A 16,558-nucleotide genomic window follows, 5' to 3' on the forward strand; every position below is an offset into this window, starting at 1 on the left:
CTGGGCTCTTGTTTTTTTGGGAGGTTTTTGATTACTGTTTCAATTTCATTATTGGTTATTTGTCTATTCAGATTGTCTCTTTCTTCCTGTTTCAGGCTGCTAGGAAGGCATCCATTTCTTCCAGGTTTCTTAATTTGTTCGTATACAGTTGCTGGTAATAATTTCTAATAATTGTTTCTATTTTCTTGGTGTTAGTCATGATCTCTTCCCTTTGATTCTTGATTTTATTAATTTGGGTCCTTTCTCCTATCTTTTGGATAAGTTTGACCAGTGGTTTATCAGTCTTACTAATTCTTTCAAAGAACCAGCTTCTAGTTTCATTGATCTGGTCTGTTTTTCTGGTGTCTATTTCATTGATCTCTGCTCTAATCTTTATTATTTCTCTTCTCCTGCTTGATTTAGGTTTTATTTGCTAACCTTCTCCAGTTCCTTCAGGTGTAGGGTTGACTTGTGCATTTGAGATTTTTCTACTTTTTTGAGAAAGGCTTGGATGAGTATGTATTTCCCCCTTAGGGCCACCTTTGCAGTATCCCATAGGTTTGGGCCTATGTGTTTTTGTTCTCATTGGTTTTCATGAATTGTTCACATGATATTTTTAAAAATTCTCTTATCTTTTGTTTGACTTTTTTTTTCAAGAGTGTGTTGTTTAATTTCCTCATATTTGTGAATTTTCAGCTTTCCTTTTGTTGCGGATTCCTAGTTTTATTCCATTGTTGTCAGAAAAGGTACTTGGTAGGATTTTAGTCTTCCTAAATGCTTAATACATGTTCTGTGATATAATGTGGGATCTGTCCTGGAGAACATTCTGTGTACAATGGGGAAGTGTGTTGGTTGCCACTGGGCAAAGTGTTCTGTGTTGGCTCCACTTGGTCTGTCGTGTTGTTCAGGTTTGCTGTTTCCATATTGATGCTCTGTCTGGATGTTCTACCCATAACTGAAAGTGGGACATTGAAGTCACAAATACTCTGTTGCTATGTGTTTCTCCATTCAGATCTGTCAATGTTTGCTTTATATGTTTAAGAAAAAAAATGTTGGGTGCATATACGTTTATAATTGTAATATCTTCCTGGGAGATTGACCCTATTACCATGTAATCAACTTCTTTGTCTACTATGACAGTTATTGAATTGATTATCTGATAAAAATATAGCCACCTTTTCTGTCTGCTCCTGGAATATCTTTTTCCATCCCTTTACTCACAGCCTACGTGTGTCTTTAAATCTATAGTGAGTCTCTTGAACACAGCATATAGTTGGATCTTTTTTTTTTAAATTTTTCAGTGCTCCAAGATTCATTGTTTATGCACCACACCCAGTGCTCCATGCGATACATTCCCTCCTTAATACCCATCCTCCTCCCCTCCAAAACCCTCAGTTTGTTTCTCAGAGTCCACAGTCTCTCATGGTTCATCTCCCCCTCCGATTTCCCCCAACTCCCTTCTCTCCAGCTCCCCATGTCCTCCATGTTATTCTTTATGCTCCACAAGTAAGTGAAACCATGTAATAACTTACTTTCTCGCTTGACTTTTTTCACTCAGCATAATCTCCTCCAGTCCCATCCGTGTTGATACAAAAGTTGGGTATTCATCCTTGCTGATGGAGGCATATACTCCATTGTATATATGGACCATATCTTCTTTATCCATTTATCTGTTGAAGGGCATCTTGGCTCTTTCCATAGTTGGCGATTGTGGCCATTGCCGCTATGAACATTGGGGTACAGATGACCCTTCTTTTCACTACATCTGTATCTTTGGGGAAAATACACAGTAGTGCAATTGCAGGGTCATAGGGTAGCTCTATTTTTAATTTCTCAAGGAATCTCTACACTGTTTTCTTTTTCTTAAAGATTTTATTTATTGGGGCGCCTGGGTGGCTCAGTGGGTTAAGCCGCTGCCTTCGGCTCAGGTCATGATCTCAGGGTCCTGGGATCGAGTCCTGCATCGGGCTCTCTGCTCAGCAGGGAGCCTGCTTCCCTTCCTCTCTCTCTGCCTGCCTCTCCGCCTACTTGTGATCTCTCTCTCTCAAATAAATAAATAAAATCTTTAAAAAAAAAAGATTTTATTTATTTATTTGACAGAGAGATCACAAGTAGGCGGAGAGGCAGGCAGAGAGAGAGAGGGAGGAGGAAGCAGGCTCCCCGCTGAGCAGAGAGCCCGATGCAGGGCTCGATCCCAGAACCCTGGGATCATGATCTGAGCCGAAGGCAGAGGCTCCAACCCACTGAGCCACCCAGGCGTCCCCCACACTGTTTTCAAAACCACATTGAGTTCCCACCTTACACCAGTTAGAATGGCCAAAATTAACAAGACAGTAAACAACAAGTGTTGGAGAGGATGTGGAGAAAGGGGAACCCTCCTACACTGTTGGTGGGAATGCAAGTTAGTTCAATCTTATTTTATTTTTTACTAATGTGCATTTCTTTATTGGCAAAGGGGCCTACAGAACCAAGACCACTCCGTCTCTACTCTCTTCCCTGTAAAAATAAACTCTATCCTTCCCTCTCCCTGCTCTGCTTTTCTGCTGGGGCCCAGGAGGATCAGTCGGCCCCTAAGACTTGTGCCCCAAGACACAAAGAACCAGCATCCCCTGTACATACACACCACACACAGTTCGCCTCTGAGCCGAGGGAGACCAGGAGGCAGCAGGAGGGCTTGTAAAGGCGCTCAGCCTTCCACTAAGAGCGGAGCACGGTTGGCCGGGGACGGTGGGCAGCAGTACTGGGAGCAGCAGCACGAGGGGGGGGGGGGGGGCAGCTCCTGAGGGTGGGGCTGAAAGGAGTGGAGTCCACTGAGTGGGCCTCAGGGAGAAGTGGGGGAGGCAACCACCCAGGCTCTGTGTGATCAGAGTGAGGCAGACACAGGAACCCCCAAAGCCACCAAGTCAAGTGATCTTAGGACTAGAAGAGACAGACTCCTTCCTGCGGGAGCTGCCCACCCCCCCAGCCTCCTGCAGGCAGGGGGACCTGGAAGGATGTGCCAGTGAATGGTGTTGGCTCTGCTGCAGGTAGCGGCACGCCCAAAGCAGAGGCACAATGTGGTGTTTGAGGGAGGACCGGGACGTGCGTCCCCTGTGGTGTGGAGGCGTTGGGCCCACCCAGCTGGCATCTGCCTTCTGTAAACCTGGAACAACCAACCTCGCTGGGCAAGCTGCCCCAGGTCCTGGCGACAGCCGGCCACTTCTCCCCAGCCCCAGGTCGCCTGCACCTCACACAGCTGTCCGGGGTTCACGGGGGAGCCAGAGGCGAGCTGAAACGCCGCAGGAAGTGACGGATACGGAGAGTGCCTAGCGCGAGGGGCCGGGCACCAGCTCCTCACGAGAGCGCTCCGGGGTGCAGACCGAGCTCCGCACCTGGGCGAATCCCACAGAGAAGAGCTGGCGTTGGGTGAGCCCCACCGTGGGCAGCCGCTGCTCCCCGCGCTTTCCCAGCCGAGCTCCGCAAGTGTTAGAGGCTGCTGCGGGCTCCCTGTGGCCAGTGGTGCTCACCCCAGCAGCTGGTGGCCGGTGAGCCTCCCCCAGCTGACGCGGTACTGGCTGTGCTTACTGCCCCTCTGTGCAGGTCCCGTGATTCTGGAAGGCTGCCAGTGAGTCATTGTGCCACAGGTTCCCTTCCTTGTCCTATCCAGTCCCCGGGTCACCAAAGGTGTCAGCTCATGGCCCATCGCCATGCCGATGGCACCAAAGTTCAGGACCTTGGGGTGGTTATGGGTGCAGAAGGGGGTCTGCAGGATGCTGGCAGGGAAGACGGTTTCATTCTTGGTTGGACGGTGGTCGGCCTTCACTGTCGGGGGGTCGTGCTCCACGGGTCCTGGGTGGGAGGCTTGTGGGCCGGTCGGCCATCACCTCGGCAGAGACGTTGTGCAAATGGAACACACTCTGGAGGGGGTCTCGGAGGCTTCCTGCCCGTCGTAAACGTCATCCTGCTCTTTGGGCTCCGGGACGCAGCCCAGGGGGCCAGTGCCCCCACAGACGGCGTCTGCTTTCTCCCCGGCCGCCCGCTGGGGCTTCTCGTCCGTCCGAGCGGCTGCCCCGGGGCCTCCTCAAGGTGATCTCGCTGGTCACCCCTCAGCGGTTTCCTTGCTTCGCCGGTCAAGTGTGGCTGCCGCAGAGGGGGAGCCCCGGGTGAAGCCAAGTGCGACATCCGTGTTGGAGACACGGGTCTGCCGCCTCGGCTCGCGGGACTTCTTGGTGCCGGGGAGGGTCTCCGGCAGCTTCTCTGTGTAGACTCAAAGCGGCGGTTCACACTCCGGGTCATCTTCTGCACCAGGTGAGGGTTCGGGATGCTCGGCTCTGTGTGGCTGATGAGCTCTGACACTTGCCGCAGATAATCTGTCCCGTAGACCGCCAAGGGCTCAGCGTCCGCCAGCTCTAGTGGGGACGGCAGGAAAGACAGAAACTCCAGCCAATGCGTGGAGGGGGCCCGGACCTGCAGCTCCGCCACGTTCCTGGTTGGATCTTGTGTTTAGAAATCCGTTCAGCCGTGCTGTCTTTTGGGGGAATATAATCCATTTAGGTTTAAGGTAATTATTGATGGGGCGCCTGGGTGGCTCAGTGATTAAAGCCTCTGCCTTCAGCTCAGGTCATGATCTCCGGGTCCTGGAATTGAGCCCCGCATTGGGCTCCGCGCTCAGCAGAGAGCCTGCTTCTCTCTCTCCCTCTGCCTGCCACTCTGCTTACTTGTGCTATCTCTCTGTCAAATAAATAAATAAAATCTTAAAAAATAAAGTAATTATTGATAGGTGAGGGCTTTGTTTGTCATTGTGTTTTCTGTTTGTCCTGTAGAGCATTTGTCTCTTTCCTCTCTTGCTGTCTTTCTTTGTGACTTTTAGATTACCGTAGTGATATACTTTGATTCCCTTCACTTTTTCTTTCACGTATGTTCCCCAGGGATTTTCTCCGTGTTACCCTCAGGCTTACACAAAATGTCCCATAGTCACAGTGGCCTATATTACACGGGTACGTTTGATCGCATACAACACTCTGCCCCCTTCGTCCCCTCCCACACTCTGTGATATTGATGGGACAGTGTATACCCTTTTATATTGTGTATCCATTAACAAAAGTTGGTAGTTGCTCTTCTTTCTTTCAGCTTTTACAGTAAAATTGCAAGTGATTTACACAACACTATGCAAATGGCAAACTATTCTGTCTCCATATTTACCTTTGCCAGTGAGTTTTATACTTTCAAATCATTTTATGTTGCTGTTTGATGTCCTTTTGTTTCAACCTAAGGAACTCTTTTGCATTCTTTTTTTTTTTTAAATTCTTTTCATTATGTTCAGTTAGCCACTGTGTATCATTAGTTTTTTTTTTTAATTTTATTTATTTATTTGATAGTCAGAGATTACAAGTAGGCAGAGAGGCAGGCAGAGAGAGAGGAGGAAGCAGGCTCCCCGCTGAGCAGAAAGCCCGATGCGGGGCTCGATCCCAGGACCCTGAGACCATGACCTGAGCTGAAGGTAGAGGCTTAACCCACTGAGCCACCCAGGTGCCCCTCATCCCAGTTTTGGATGTCATGTTCGATGTTTCATTAGTTGTGTATAACACCCAGGGCTCATCACAACACGTGCCCTCCTTTATACCCATCATCTGGCGACCCCGTCCTCCCACCCCTCTCTGAAACTTTCAGATTGTTTCCTGGAGGCCAGAGTCTCTCATGGCTCATCTCCCTCTCTGATTTCTCCCCTTCAGTTTTCTCTCCCTTCCCTATGATCCTCTGCCCTGTTTCTTATGTTCCACACATGAGTGACACCATATGATCATTAACTTTCTCTGCTTGACTTATTTCACTCAGCATAATCTCCTCCAGTCCCGTCCATGTTGATGCAAATGGTGGGGGTCCATCTTTTCTGATGGCTGAGGAAAATTCCATTGTGTATATGGACCACATCTTTATCCGTTCATCTGTTGAAGGGCATCTCAACTCCTTCCACAGTTTGGCTGTTGTGGACGTCGCTGCTATGAACATTGGGGTGCATGTGCCCCTTCGAATCACTGCATTTGTATCTTTGGGGTAAATCCCTGGTAGTGCACCTGCCGGGTCCTAGTGCAGCTCTATTGTTAACATCTTGAGGACCCTCCACACTGATTTCCAGGGTGGCTGCACCAGCGTGCATTCCCACCAACGGTTCTCTTTTGCATTCTTGTGAAGCAGGTCAAGTTGTGATACATTCCCCCAGCTCTTGTTTGTTCAAGAACGTTCTCTCTCCTTCATTTCTGGAGGACAGTTGTCAGACAGTTTGGGGGCAACTCTGGAGAGCTTTCGCGACTATATAGCTGTACATGTGATAGGCTGATTTATCTCCTACACCAGCCTGCTTCTCACACTCGGCACAGGCGCTGTTCCTCAGAACACCCCCCAGTAAACCTCCTCCCTGCAAATCTCTGTCTCTGTGGTTTGATTTTCCAAGCAGCATCATCCAAGTCATCTACTTCAGACAAAAGCATCAGAAAGTCTGGATAAAAATTTATGCTTCTCATAAAAATTATGCTTCACAGTAAACGGCTTCATCCTCTGCATGTTTCTGAGATCTGAGTCAGGAGAAGACAGTTATTGGCAGGAAAACAAATTTGAAGCTAACACGGCCATCAGAAACTTCACAGTGGCTATCTTTTAAGTGCCTACTCTTGCAAATCCTACCAACCACAGAACAATTCCAGCAAATCAAACTGAGCGACAGAGATCTTTCTCGACTGTCCTTGAAGTGCTCTTTTTTAAAAAGATTTTTTGAAATATTCTATTTTTAGGTAATCAACACACCCAATGTGGGGCTTGAACTCAGAACCCCTAGATCAAGAATCACATGTGCTGCTGACTCCGTTAGCCAGGCGCTGATCAGCTTCTTCTCTAATTGAAGTATAATTAACATACGATGTGACATTAGTTTCAGGTGTACAGTATACTGATTTGACAGTTGTATACACTGCTCAGTGCTACCACATTGTGCAGTCACCATCTGTCACAACATTGTTGGAATATTGCTGTTTGTATTTCTTGAGTGTGTTTTCATCACCATAATTTATAACTGGAGTTTGTACTTCCCGATGCTCTTAATTTTTGCCCATCACCCCTTCTGATAGCCACAGTTTCTTCTCTGCATTTATGGGTCTGCTTTATGTTTTACTTGTTCATTTCGTGTGTTTTTGGATTCCACACATAAGTGGAAATTGTATGGTGTTTGTCTTTTTCATCCTGACTTATTTCACTTAGTTTGACACCTTCTAGGTCCACGCATGTTGTTGTAAATGGCCAATCTTGTCCATTTTCATGGCTAATATTCCATTGTATACATTATACCACGTCTTCCATATCCATTTATCTATCAGTGGGCACTTGGGCTGCTTCCCTATCCTGGCTATTGTAGATAATGCTACAATGAACACAGACATGCATGTATCTTTTCAAATTAGTGTTTCCATCTTTTTTAAAATTATTTTTTATTAGGTTAGTCACCATACAGTGCATCATTAGTTTTTTTAATTTAATTTTTTCAGTGTTCCAAGATTCATTGTTTATGCACCACAACCAGTGCTCCATGCAATCCGTGCCCTCCTTAGTACCCACCACCAGGCTCACCAAATTCCCCATCCTCCTCCCCTCCAAAACCCTCAGTTTGTTTCTCAGAGTCCACAGTCTCATGGTTCTTTGCCCCCTCTGATTACCGCCCCCCCCTTCACTTTTCCTTTCTTTCTCCTAACGTCCTCCATGTTCTTCCTTATGTTCCACAAGTAAGTGAAACCATATGATAATTGACTTTCTCTGCTTGACTTATTTCACTCAGCATAATCTCCTCCAATCCCGTCCATGTTGATGCAAAAGTTGGGTATTCATCCTTTCTGATGGAGGCATAATAGTCCATTGTGTATATGGATCACATCTTTCTCCGTCAATGGACATCTGTCAGTGGACATCTTGGCTCTTGCCATAGTTTGGCTATTGTGGACATTGCTACTATGAACATTGGCGTATAGATGGCCCTTCTTTCCACTACATCTGTATCTTTGGGGTAAATACCCAGTAGTGCAATTGCTGGTCATAGGGTAGTTTATTTTTAATTTTTTGAGGACTCTCCATACTGTTTTTCCAAAGCGGCTGCACCAACTTGCATTCCCACCAACAGTTCCCCTTTCTCCACATCCTCTCTAACATTTGTTGTTTCCTGTCTTAATTTTTGCCATTCTAACTGGTGTAAGGTGGTATCTCAATGTGATTTTGATTTGAGATTCCCTGATGGCTAATGATGATGAATATTTTTTCATATGTCTGCTAGCCATTTCTATGTCTTCATTGGAGAAGTGTCAGTTCATGTCTTCTGCCCATTTTTTGATGTGATTATCTCAGGAGTTCTTTATAGATCTTGGATACCAGCCCTTTATCCATAGTGTCATTTGCAAATATCTCTCCCATTCCGTGGGTTGCCTCTTTATTTTGTTGACTATTTCCTTTGCTATGCAGAAGCTTTTGATCTTGATGAATTCCCAAAAGTTCATTTTCACTTTTGTTTTGGAGACATGTCTTGAAAGAAGTTGCTGTGACCGATGTTGAAGAGGTTACTGTGTATATTCTCCTCTAGGATTTTGACAGATTCCTGTCTCACACTGACGTCTTTCATCCATTTTGAATTTATCTTTGTGTATGGTGTGAGAAAATGGTCCCGTTTCATTATTCTATACATAGCTGTCCAATATTCCCAGCACAATTTATTGAAGAGACTTTTTTCCATTGGACATTCTTTCCTGCTTTGTCGAAGATTATTTGCATAGAGTTGCAGGTCCATATCTGGGCTCTCTACTCTGTTCCACTGGTCTGTGTGTCTGTTTTTGTGCCAGTACCATGCTGTCTTGGTGATCACAGCTTTGTAATAAAGCTTGAAATCAGGCAATGTGATGCCCCCAGCTTTTTCTTTTTCAACATTTCCTTGGCAATTTGGGGTCTTTTCTGGTTCGATATAAATTTTAGGATTATTTGTTCCAGCACTTTGAAAAATGCCAATGGTAGTTTGATTGAGATGGCACTGAAAGTATAGATTGCTCTGGGCAGCATACACATTTTAACAATGTTTATTCTTCCAATCCATGAGCATGGTATGTTTTTCTATCTTTTAGTGTCTTCTTCAATTTCTTTCATGAATGTTCTGTAGTTCCTCAAGTATAGATCCTTTACCTCTTTGGTTAGATTTATTCTAAGGTATCTTATGGTTCTTGGTGCTATAGTAAATGGAATCAATTCTCTAATTCCCTTCCTATAGTTTCATTGTTAATGTATAAGAAAGCAACTGATTTCTGTACATTGATTTTGTGTCCTGCCCTATTACTGAATTGCTGTATGAGTTCTGGTATTTTGGGGGTGGAGACTTTTGGGTTTTCATCTTCTTCACTCAATAATGGAATTAATGGATCATGATATTTTTATTTTTAATTTTGGAGGAACATCCATACTGTTTTCCACTGTGATTTCACCAGCTTTTGTTTCCACCAAGTGTGTGAGAGTTCCTTTTTCTCCACATCCTCACTCCACACTTGTTATTTCTTGTCTTTTTGATTATAGACATTCTTTTTTTTAAGATTTTGTTTATTTATTTGACAGAGCGACAGGCAGAGCAGCAGAGGGAGAGGGGAAGCAGGCTCCCCACTGAGCAGGGTGCCCAATGCGGGGCTTGATCCCAGGACCATGGATCATAACGCAAGCTGAAGGCAGTCACTTAACTAACTGAGCCACCCAGGTACTCCTGATTCTATACATTCTGACAGGTGGGAGGTAGTATATGTGCTACCAAAGCGAGCCCATGACAGGTGGGAGGTGGTATCTCATTGTGGTTTTGAGTTGCATGGCCCTGACGATGAGTGATGATGAGCCTCTTTTCAGGATGTCTGTTGACCATCCGTATATCTTCTTTGGAGAAATGTCTATTCTGCCTGCTTTATAATTGGATTGTTTGTATTGCTGAGTTGCATAATTTAATGTATATTTTGGACATTGACCTCTTGGGAGATAAGTTGTTTGCAAATATCTTCTCCTACTCAGTAGCTTGCCTTTTTGTTTTGTTGCTGGTTTCCTGACTGTGCAAAAGCTTTTTGTTTTTGTGTAGTCCCAATCATTTATTTTTCCATTAATTTTTTTTCAGTGATCCAAGATTCACTGTTTGTGCACCACACCTAGTGCTCCATGCAATCCGTGCTCTCCTTAATACCACCACCAGGATCACCCAGGAGTTTATTTTTGCTTTTGTTTCCTTGCCTAAGGAGACGTATCCATGACCATGTTGCTAAGGATCACGTCCAAGACATTACTATCTGTGTGTGCTCTCTTCCAGTCTTATGGTTTCAGCTCTCACGTTTAGGTCTTTCATTTTGAGTTTATTTTTGTGTATAGTGTAAAAAGTCCAATTTCAATCTTTTGCAGGTAGCTATCCAGCTTTTCCAGAACCATTTTTTAAATTTTTTTAAAGATTTTATCTATTTATTAGAGAGAGAGAGAGAGAGCATGAGAGGGTGGAAGGTCAGAGGGAGAAGCAGACTCCCCGCCGAGCTGGGAGCCCAACGCAGGACTCGATCTCAGGACTCCAGGATCATGACCCAAGCCGAAGGCAGTCACTCAACCAACTGAGCCACCCAGGCGCCCCCCCAGAACCATTTATTGAAGAGACAGTCTTTTCCCCCGTTACATATTCTTACTTCTTTTGTAATTGACCATATGAGAGTGGGCTTATTTTGGGGCTCTCCACTCTATTCTGTTGATCGATGTATTTATTTTTGTGCCAGCATCATGCTGTTTTGATTACTACAGCTTTGTAATGTATCTTGAAATCTGGGATTTTGACACCTGCAGCTTTGTTCTTCTTTCTCAAGATTGCCTTGGCTATTTGATGTGTTTTGTTGTTCCATACAAGTTTTAGTATTTTGTTCCAGTTTTTTTTTTTTTTTAAGATTTTATTTATTCGACAGACAGAGATCACAGGCAGGCAGAGAGTGGAAGGGAAGCAGGCTCCCCGCTGAGCAGAGAGCCCAATGCGGGGCCCGACCCCAGGACCCCGGGATCGTGACCTGAGCCGAAGGCAGAGGCTTTAACCCACTGAGCCACCCAGGTGCCCCTTTTATTCCAGTTATGTGAAAAATGCTGTTGTTTTTTTTTTAAGATTTTATTTATTTTATTATTATTTATTTGACAGAGATCACAAGTAGGCAGAGAGGCAGGCAGAAAGAGAGAGGAGGAAGCAGGCTCCCTGCGGAGCAGAGAGCCCGATGTGGGGCTCAATCCCAGGACCCTGGGATCATGACCTGAGCTGAAGGCAGAGGCTTTAACCCACTGAGCCACCCAGGTGCCCCACTGTTGGTGTTTTGATAGGGTTTGCGCTGAATCTTTAGGTTGCTTGGAGTAATATGGACATTTTAATAGTATTTTTTTCAAGCCATGAGCATGGAATATCTTTCCTTTTGTGGCATCTTCAACTTTTATCAATGTTTTATAGTCTACAGAGTATAAGTCTTTTACCTCTTCTGTTAAGTTTATTCCCAGGTATCTTATTCTTTTTGATGCCATTGTAAATGGAGTTATTTTCCTAATTTCTGTTTATGCTACTTTGTTATTAGTGTGTAGAAATGCGGATTTCTGGATATTATTTTTGTATCCCGAAGTTTACTTAATTCATTTATTGCTTTTAGCAGTTTACTGGGGAGGAGTCTTTAGGATTTTCTGTATATGTCATCTGCAAATCATGACAGTTTAACTTCTTTACCCATAAGGGTCCCTGCTCTTCTTTGTCGTCATCTGATTGCTGTGGCTAGGACTTCAAGTACTGCGTGAAATAAAAGCTAGCCTGCTAATTTCTTAAAGCTCCCAGGGTTAAGGCTACTGGGTTTCAAAGTCAAGTGCTATGGAACTTCTCTTCTCAGTGGGGGTCCCCAGAGTCTTGGGTATCTGGGGGTGGGATAGATCTACTTCCCCAGGCTTGTGTCTATGTGGGGCTAGTTGTGCGAGGGTTTGGGTGCCCAGTGGCATCTCTACCCCCCACCCTGCTCAAGGCAGTTTCTCTCCATGGTTAGCTGTGGAAGAGCTGTTCTGCGTCTTCGTCATCTTCAAAATTAGCTGTACAGATACTGTTGTCTCAGTGTGTCCATGGGATGAGGTGAGCACAGGATCCTCTCCCTTCACTATCTCCCCAAAACCTCAGCAGATTTAAAAATGTATGCTATAATACGTTAGCTGTAGGCACAGTGTTTAACAGATCTCTACAACTTAACTGTTTTGCGTAAGTAGAATTTCCTACCTGTTCAGCAGTAACTCCTAGTTTGCCCATCCCCACAGCCCCTGGTAACAGCCAGTCTATGTTCTGTTTTTCCAAGTTTGACTCTTTTATTTTTATCACGTTCAGTAAGCTGCTGTATGGTACATCATTAGTTTTTGATGTTGTGTTCAGTGATTTGTGAGTTGAATATAACACCCAGTGCTCATCACAACACATGCCCTCCTCAATACCCATCACCCAGCTAGCCCATCCTCCCCACCCACGTCCCCTCGGAAACCCTTAGTTTGTTTCTCGGAGTCCACAGTCTCATGGTTCGTCTCCCCCTCCGATTTCCCCCAACTCACTTCTCTCCCTCTCCTCATGTCCTCCATGTTATTCCTTATGCTCCACAGGTAAGTGGAACCATATGATAATTGCCTTTCTCTGCTTAACTTATTTCACTCAGCATAATCTCTTCCAGTCCTGTCCATGTTGATACAAAAGTTGGGTATTCGGGGGCGCCTGGGTGGCTCAGTTGGTTAAAGCCTCTGCCTTCGGTTCAGGTCATGATCTCAGGGACCGGGGATCGAGCCCCGCATCGGGCTCTCTACTCTGCAGGGAGCCTGCTTCCCCCCACCCCCCTCTCTGCCTGCCTCTCTGCCTACTTGTGATCTCTGTCTGTCAAATAAATAAAATCTTTAAAAAAAAAAAAGTTGGGTATTCGTCCTTTCTGATGGAGGCATAATACTCCATAGTATATATGGACCACATCTTCCTTATCCATTCGTCCGTTGAAGGGCATCTTGGTTCTTTCCACAGTTGGTGACTGTGACCATTGCTGCTATGAACATTGGGGTACAGATGGTCCTTCTTTTCACTACATCTGTATTTTGGGGGTAAATACCCAGTAGTGCAATTGCAGGGTCATAGGGTCCAGAGTTCCCCTTTCTCCACACCCTCTCCAACATTTGTTGTTTACTGTCTTATGGAAATTTTTAAAATTTAAATTCAATTAGCCAACATAAAGTACACCATTAGTTTCAGAGGTAGGGGTCAGTAATTTATCAGTTGTGTATAACACCGGCGCTCATCAAACTGCACGCTCTCCTTAATGTCCGTCACCCACCCACCTCCGCTCCAGAAACCCTCAGTTTGTGTCCTCTAGTTATGAGTCTCTCATGTTTTCCTCCCTTCCGCTCTGATCCTCTGCCCTGTTCCCTATATTCCACATGTGAGTGAAACCATGTAATTGTGTTTCTCTGACTTCTTTCACTCAGCCCAGTATCCTCCAGCTCCCTCCATGTTGATGCAAATGTTGAGTAGTCATCCTTTCTGATGCCTAATACTCCGTTGTGTGCGCCATATCCTCTTCATTCAGGCTATTGTGGGCGTTGCTACTGTGAACACTGGGGAGCAGCTGCCCCTTCTTTTCACTACATCTTTGTCTTTGGGGTAAATACCCAGTAGTGTGATTGCGGGGTACAGGGTAGCTCTGTTAACTTTTTGAGGAACCTCCATGCTGTTTCCCAGAGTGGCCGCACCAGCTTGCGTTCCCACCAACAGTGAGGAGGCTCCCCTTTCTCCGCATCCTCGCCAACACCTGTTGTTTCCTGACTGGTTAATTTTAGCCATTCTGACTGGGGTGAGGCGGGATCTCACTGTGGTTTTGATTTGTATTTCTGTGATGCCGAGTGATGTGGAGCACTTTTTCATGCGTCTGTTGGCCATTTGTAGGCCTTTTTTGGAGAAGTGTCTGTTCATGGCTTCTGCCCATCTCTTGATGGGATTATTTGTTCTATGGGTGTTGAGTTTGAGGTTTTTTTTTTTCATGGTTTATTTAATGATCTTTGGAATTCCTCTGGTGTTGTTACTGTGGACTTTAATCGTCTTTATTATGTCAGTTAGCTTCTGCATCATACATACTCAGTCCTTGATGCAGTGTCAGTGATTCGTTAGTTAAGTGTAACACCCGGTGCTCATCACAGCACGTGCCCTCCTCAGAGCTGGACGCCAGCCCTTTATCTGTAAGGTCATTTGCAAAAAGCTTCTCCTCTTCCAAGGCTGCCTTGTAGTTTTGTTGATGGTGTCCTTTGCTGTGCAGAAGCTTTTCATCATGACGAAGTCCCACGAGTGCATTTTTGCTTTTGTTGTCCCTGCCCTTGGAGACGGGTCTAGCCAGAAGTTGCTGCGCTGAGGTGGGAGGGGTAGCTGCCCGTGTTCTCTAGGATTCTGATGGACTCCTGTCTCACACTGAGGTCTTTCATCCATTTTGAGTCTATCTTTGCATGGGGTGTGAGAGAATTGTCCAGTTTCGTTCTTCACGTGGCTGTCCAACGCCGCCTCCTGGCACGTGCAGGAGAAGGATGAGGCACGAACAAGTCCGCTGCAAGGGAGGGAGCAGGGGACGACCACTGGAAGACCGTCGCCCGAGCAACTCCTCGGCCCTGTATTTATTAGACACAAGATAACCAGAGGGAGGAGGAGGTTACACATTAGCCATAGGTCTCGTGGGTAAAAAGAAGGAATGGGAGTCATACATTGATCATAAGTCTTATAGGTAAGGAGGAGGAGTAAGGTGCGTCTGGTCCAGCAGCATGAAGTTGAAGTTGAGCGAGCGCACTCGCAGGGGTCGCCGGCACAGCAGCCTTCTCTGAGGTGGGGAGACAACGGAGACCGGAAGCAGGTGGTGGTCACCCTGAGCGGGCCGGGGGTCCCCCGCTGCTCAGCTTCAGGGACGTGTGTCCTCCTGCCCCAGAGGCCCGCTGCTCGGAGAGCTTCTCCTCAAGGTTGCGCTTCAGCGGGCCGGTGTGACCAGCACGAGTGCCCACCGCTGAGAGTTCTGTTGCCACCGTCCCTGGTGCTAAGGGACGGTCACAGTCCGACTGTCCCGACACCACGTGTTGAAGACGCTCTTTCCCATCGTGTGTTCCTGCTGCCACTTCCTGTGGATTCGGACAGGGACACGGAGACTTACAGGCAGGGGTGAGGTGGGGACACAGACGCTCTTGGCTCCATTCCCACGGTCCTTAACGCCCGCAGCTGTCATTCTGGAGGCTTCTCGGCGTAGGAGTCAGGCGGAACCCTTCCTGGAGGACGGCGTCTCTAAGGCACTGGCCCAGGGGAGACAGTCTACAATGTCCTGAACAAATTATTTCTGCTTTAAATCACGCCTCGTGGTGGGGTTGCCATCTGCGAAGGCGCGAGGCTGTCCCCAGACTGCGCGGGCTCCGCTTGGTGAACTTCCCGCCACAGGAATTAACGTCGTGCGCGGTCACTGCCCCGTCCTCGCTGCGCAGGGGACTCCCAGCCGCTGCTCCTGCTGCAGGTGACCGTCCCCAGCCGAGACCCCCGTTTCAGGTGTACCGCATGGTGATGTGACAAGTCCCTGCCTTAAGCTGCGCTCCCCACGCCTGCCACTGCCTCTGTCACCACACGGTGCCGCGACAGCGCGGACGAACCCCCTCTGCTGCGCCTTCAGTCCCGTGACTCGCTCTGTAACTGGGAGCCTGGGCCCCGCAGCCGCTGCCCTCCCGCTCCTCCGGCGACCCCCAGCGCGTTCTCTGCATCTCCCGTCTGTGTCCGCTTCTGTGTTTCCGAGTCAGCACGTAAGTCACATCGTGCAGCGTCTGTCCTCTCTGGGGGACTCACCTCCCGGACCCGCACGGCACCGTATGCGAGGCCACTGCGTCCCGCCCGCAGAGCCCCGCTGCGGCGGCCGGTGCGCGGCTCCTGGGTCCGGCCAAGCATCCACCAGCCCCTCCCGTGCCTCTGTCCGTCTGTCGCGCCGGCTTGGTCACGTGCGGATCTGGGCTGTTGTAATAACACTAATCAACAGAGCAGTGCGATCCGTGTTCTCTGCGGACTGACGCCCCATGCCGGGATGACCGCGGGAGTGGCACCTTCACTGTCGGGAGGAACTGCCCTACCGTGCTCCACAGTGACCGCGCTAACTCACGTCCCCTGGCGACACGGGAGAGTCTCCCCTTTCCCGCATCCTTGCCAGCACTCACTTTTCAGATGCGAGCCAGCCTGACTGGGTCAAGGTGGGGTCTCGCTGGGGTTGGATGTGCAGGTCGCCGACGGGACGATGAGGGACGCCGGGCATCTTGTCATGTCTGTGGCCATCCGTGGCTCTTCTAGTCGGTTAGCCGCCGTGGAGCACATCATTAGTTTCTGATGTCATGTTCGATGACTCATTAGTTGCATGTAACACTCAGTGCTCGTCACAACATGTGCCCCCCTCAACGCCCCCCCACCCACTCCCCCAGCCTCCTCCCCCTCTGAAACCCTCAAATGGGTTCCTGGGGTCCACAGTCTCTAGGGTTCGTCTCCCTC

The 16,558-nt window shown here is 47.4% G+C and overlaps 1 pseudogene; it reads right to left on the reverse strand.

Moving 5' to 3' along the window:
- Window positions 1-2,665: 2,665 nt before the first annotated feature.
- On the reverse strand, window positions 2,666-15,970 carry LOC111139602 (annotated as a pseudogene).
- Window positions 15,971-16,558: the final 588 nt, after the last annotated feature.

The sequence above is a fragment of the Enhydra lutris genome, unplaced genomic scaffold, assembly GCF_002288905.1.
Source record: "Enhydra lutris kenyoni isolate GAN:26980312 unplaced genomic scaffold, ASM228890v2 scaffoldscaffold111, whole genome shotgun sequence".
Taxonomy (NCBI): domain Eukaryota; kingdom Metazoa; phylum Chordata; class Mammalia; order Carnivora; family Mustelidae; genus Enhydra; species Enhydra lutris.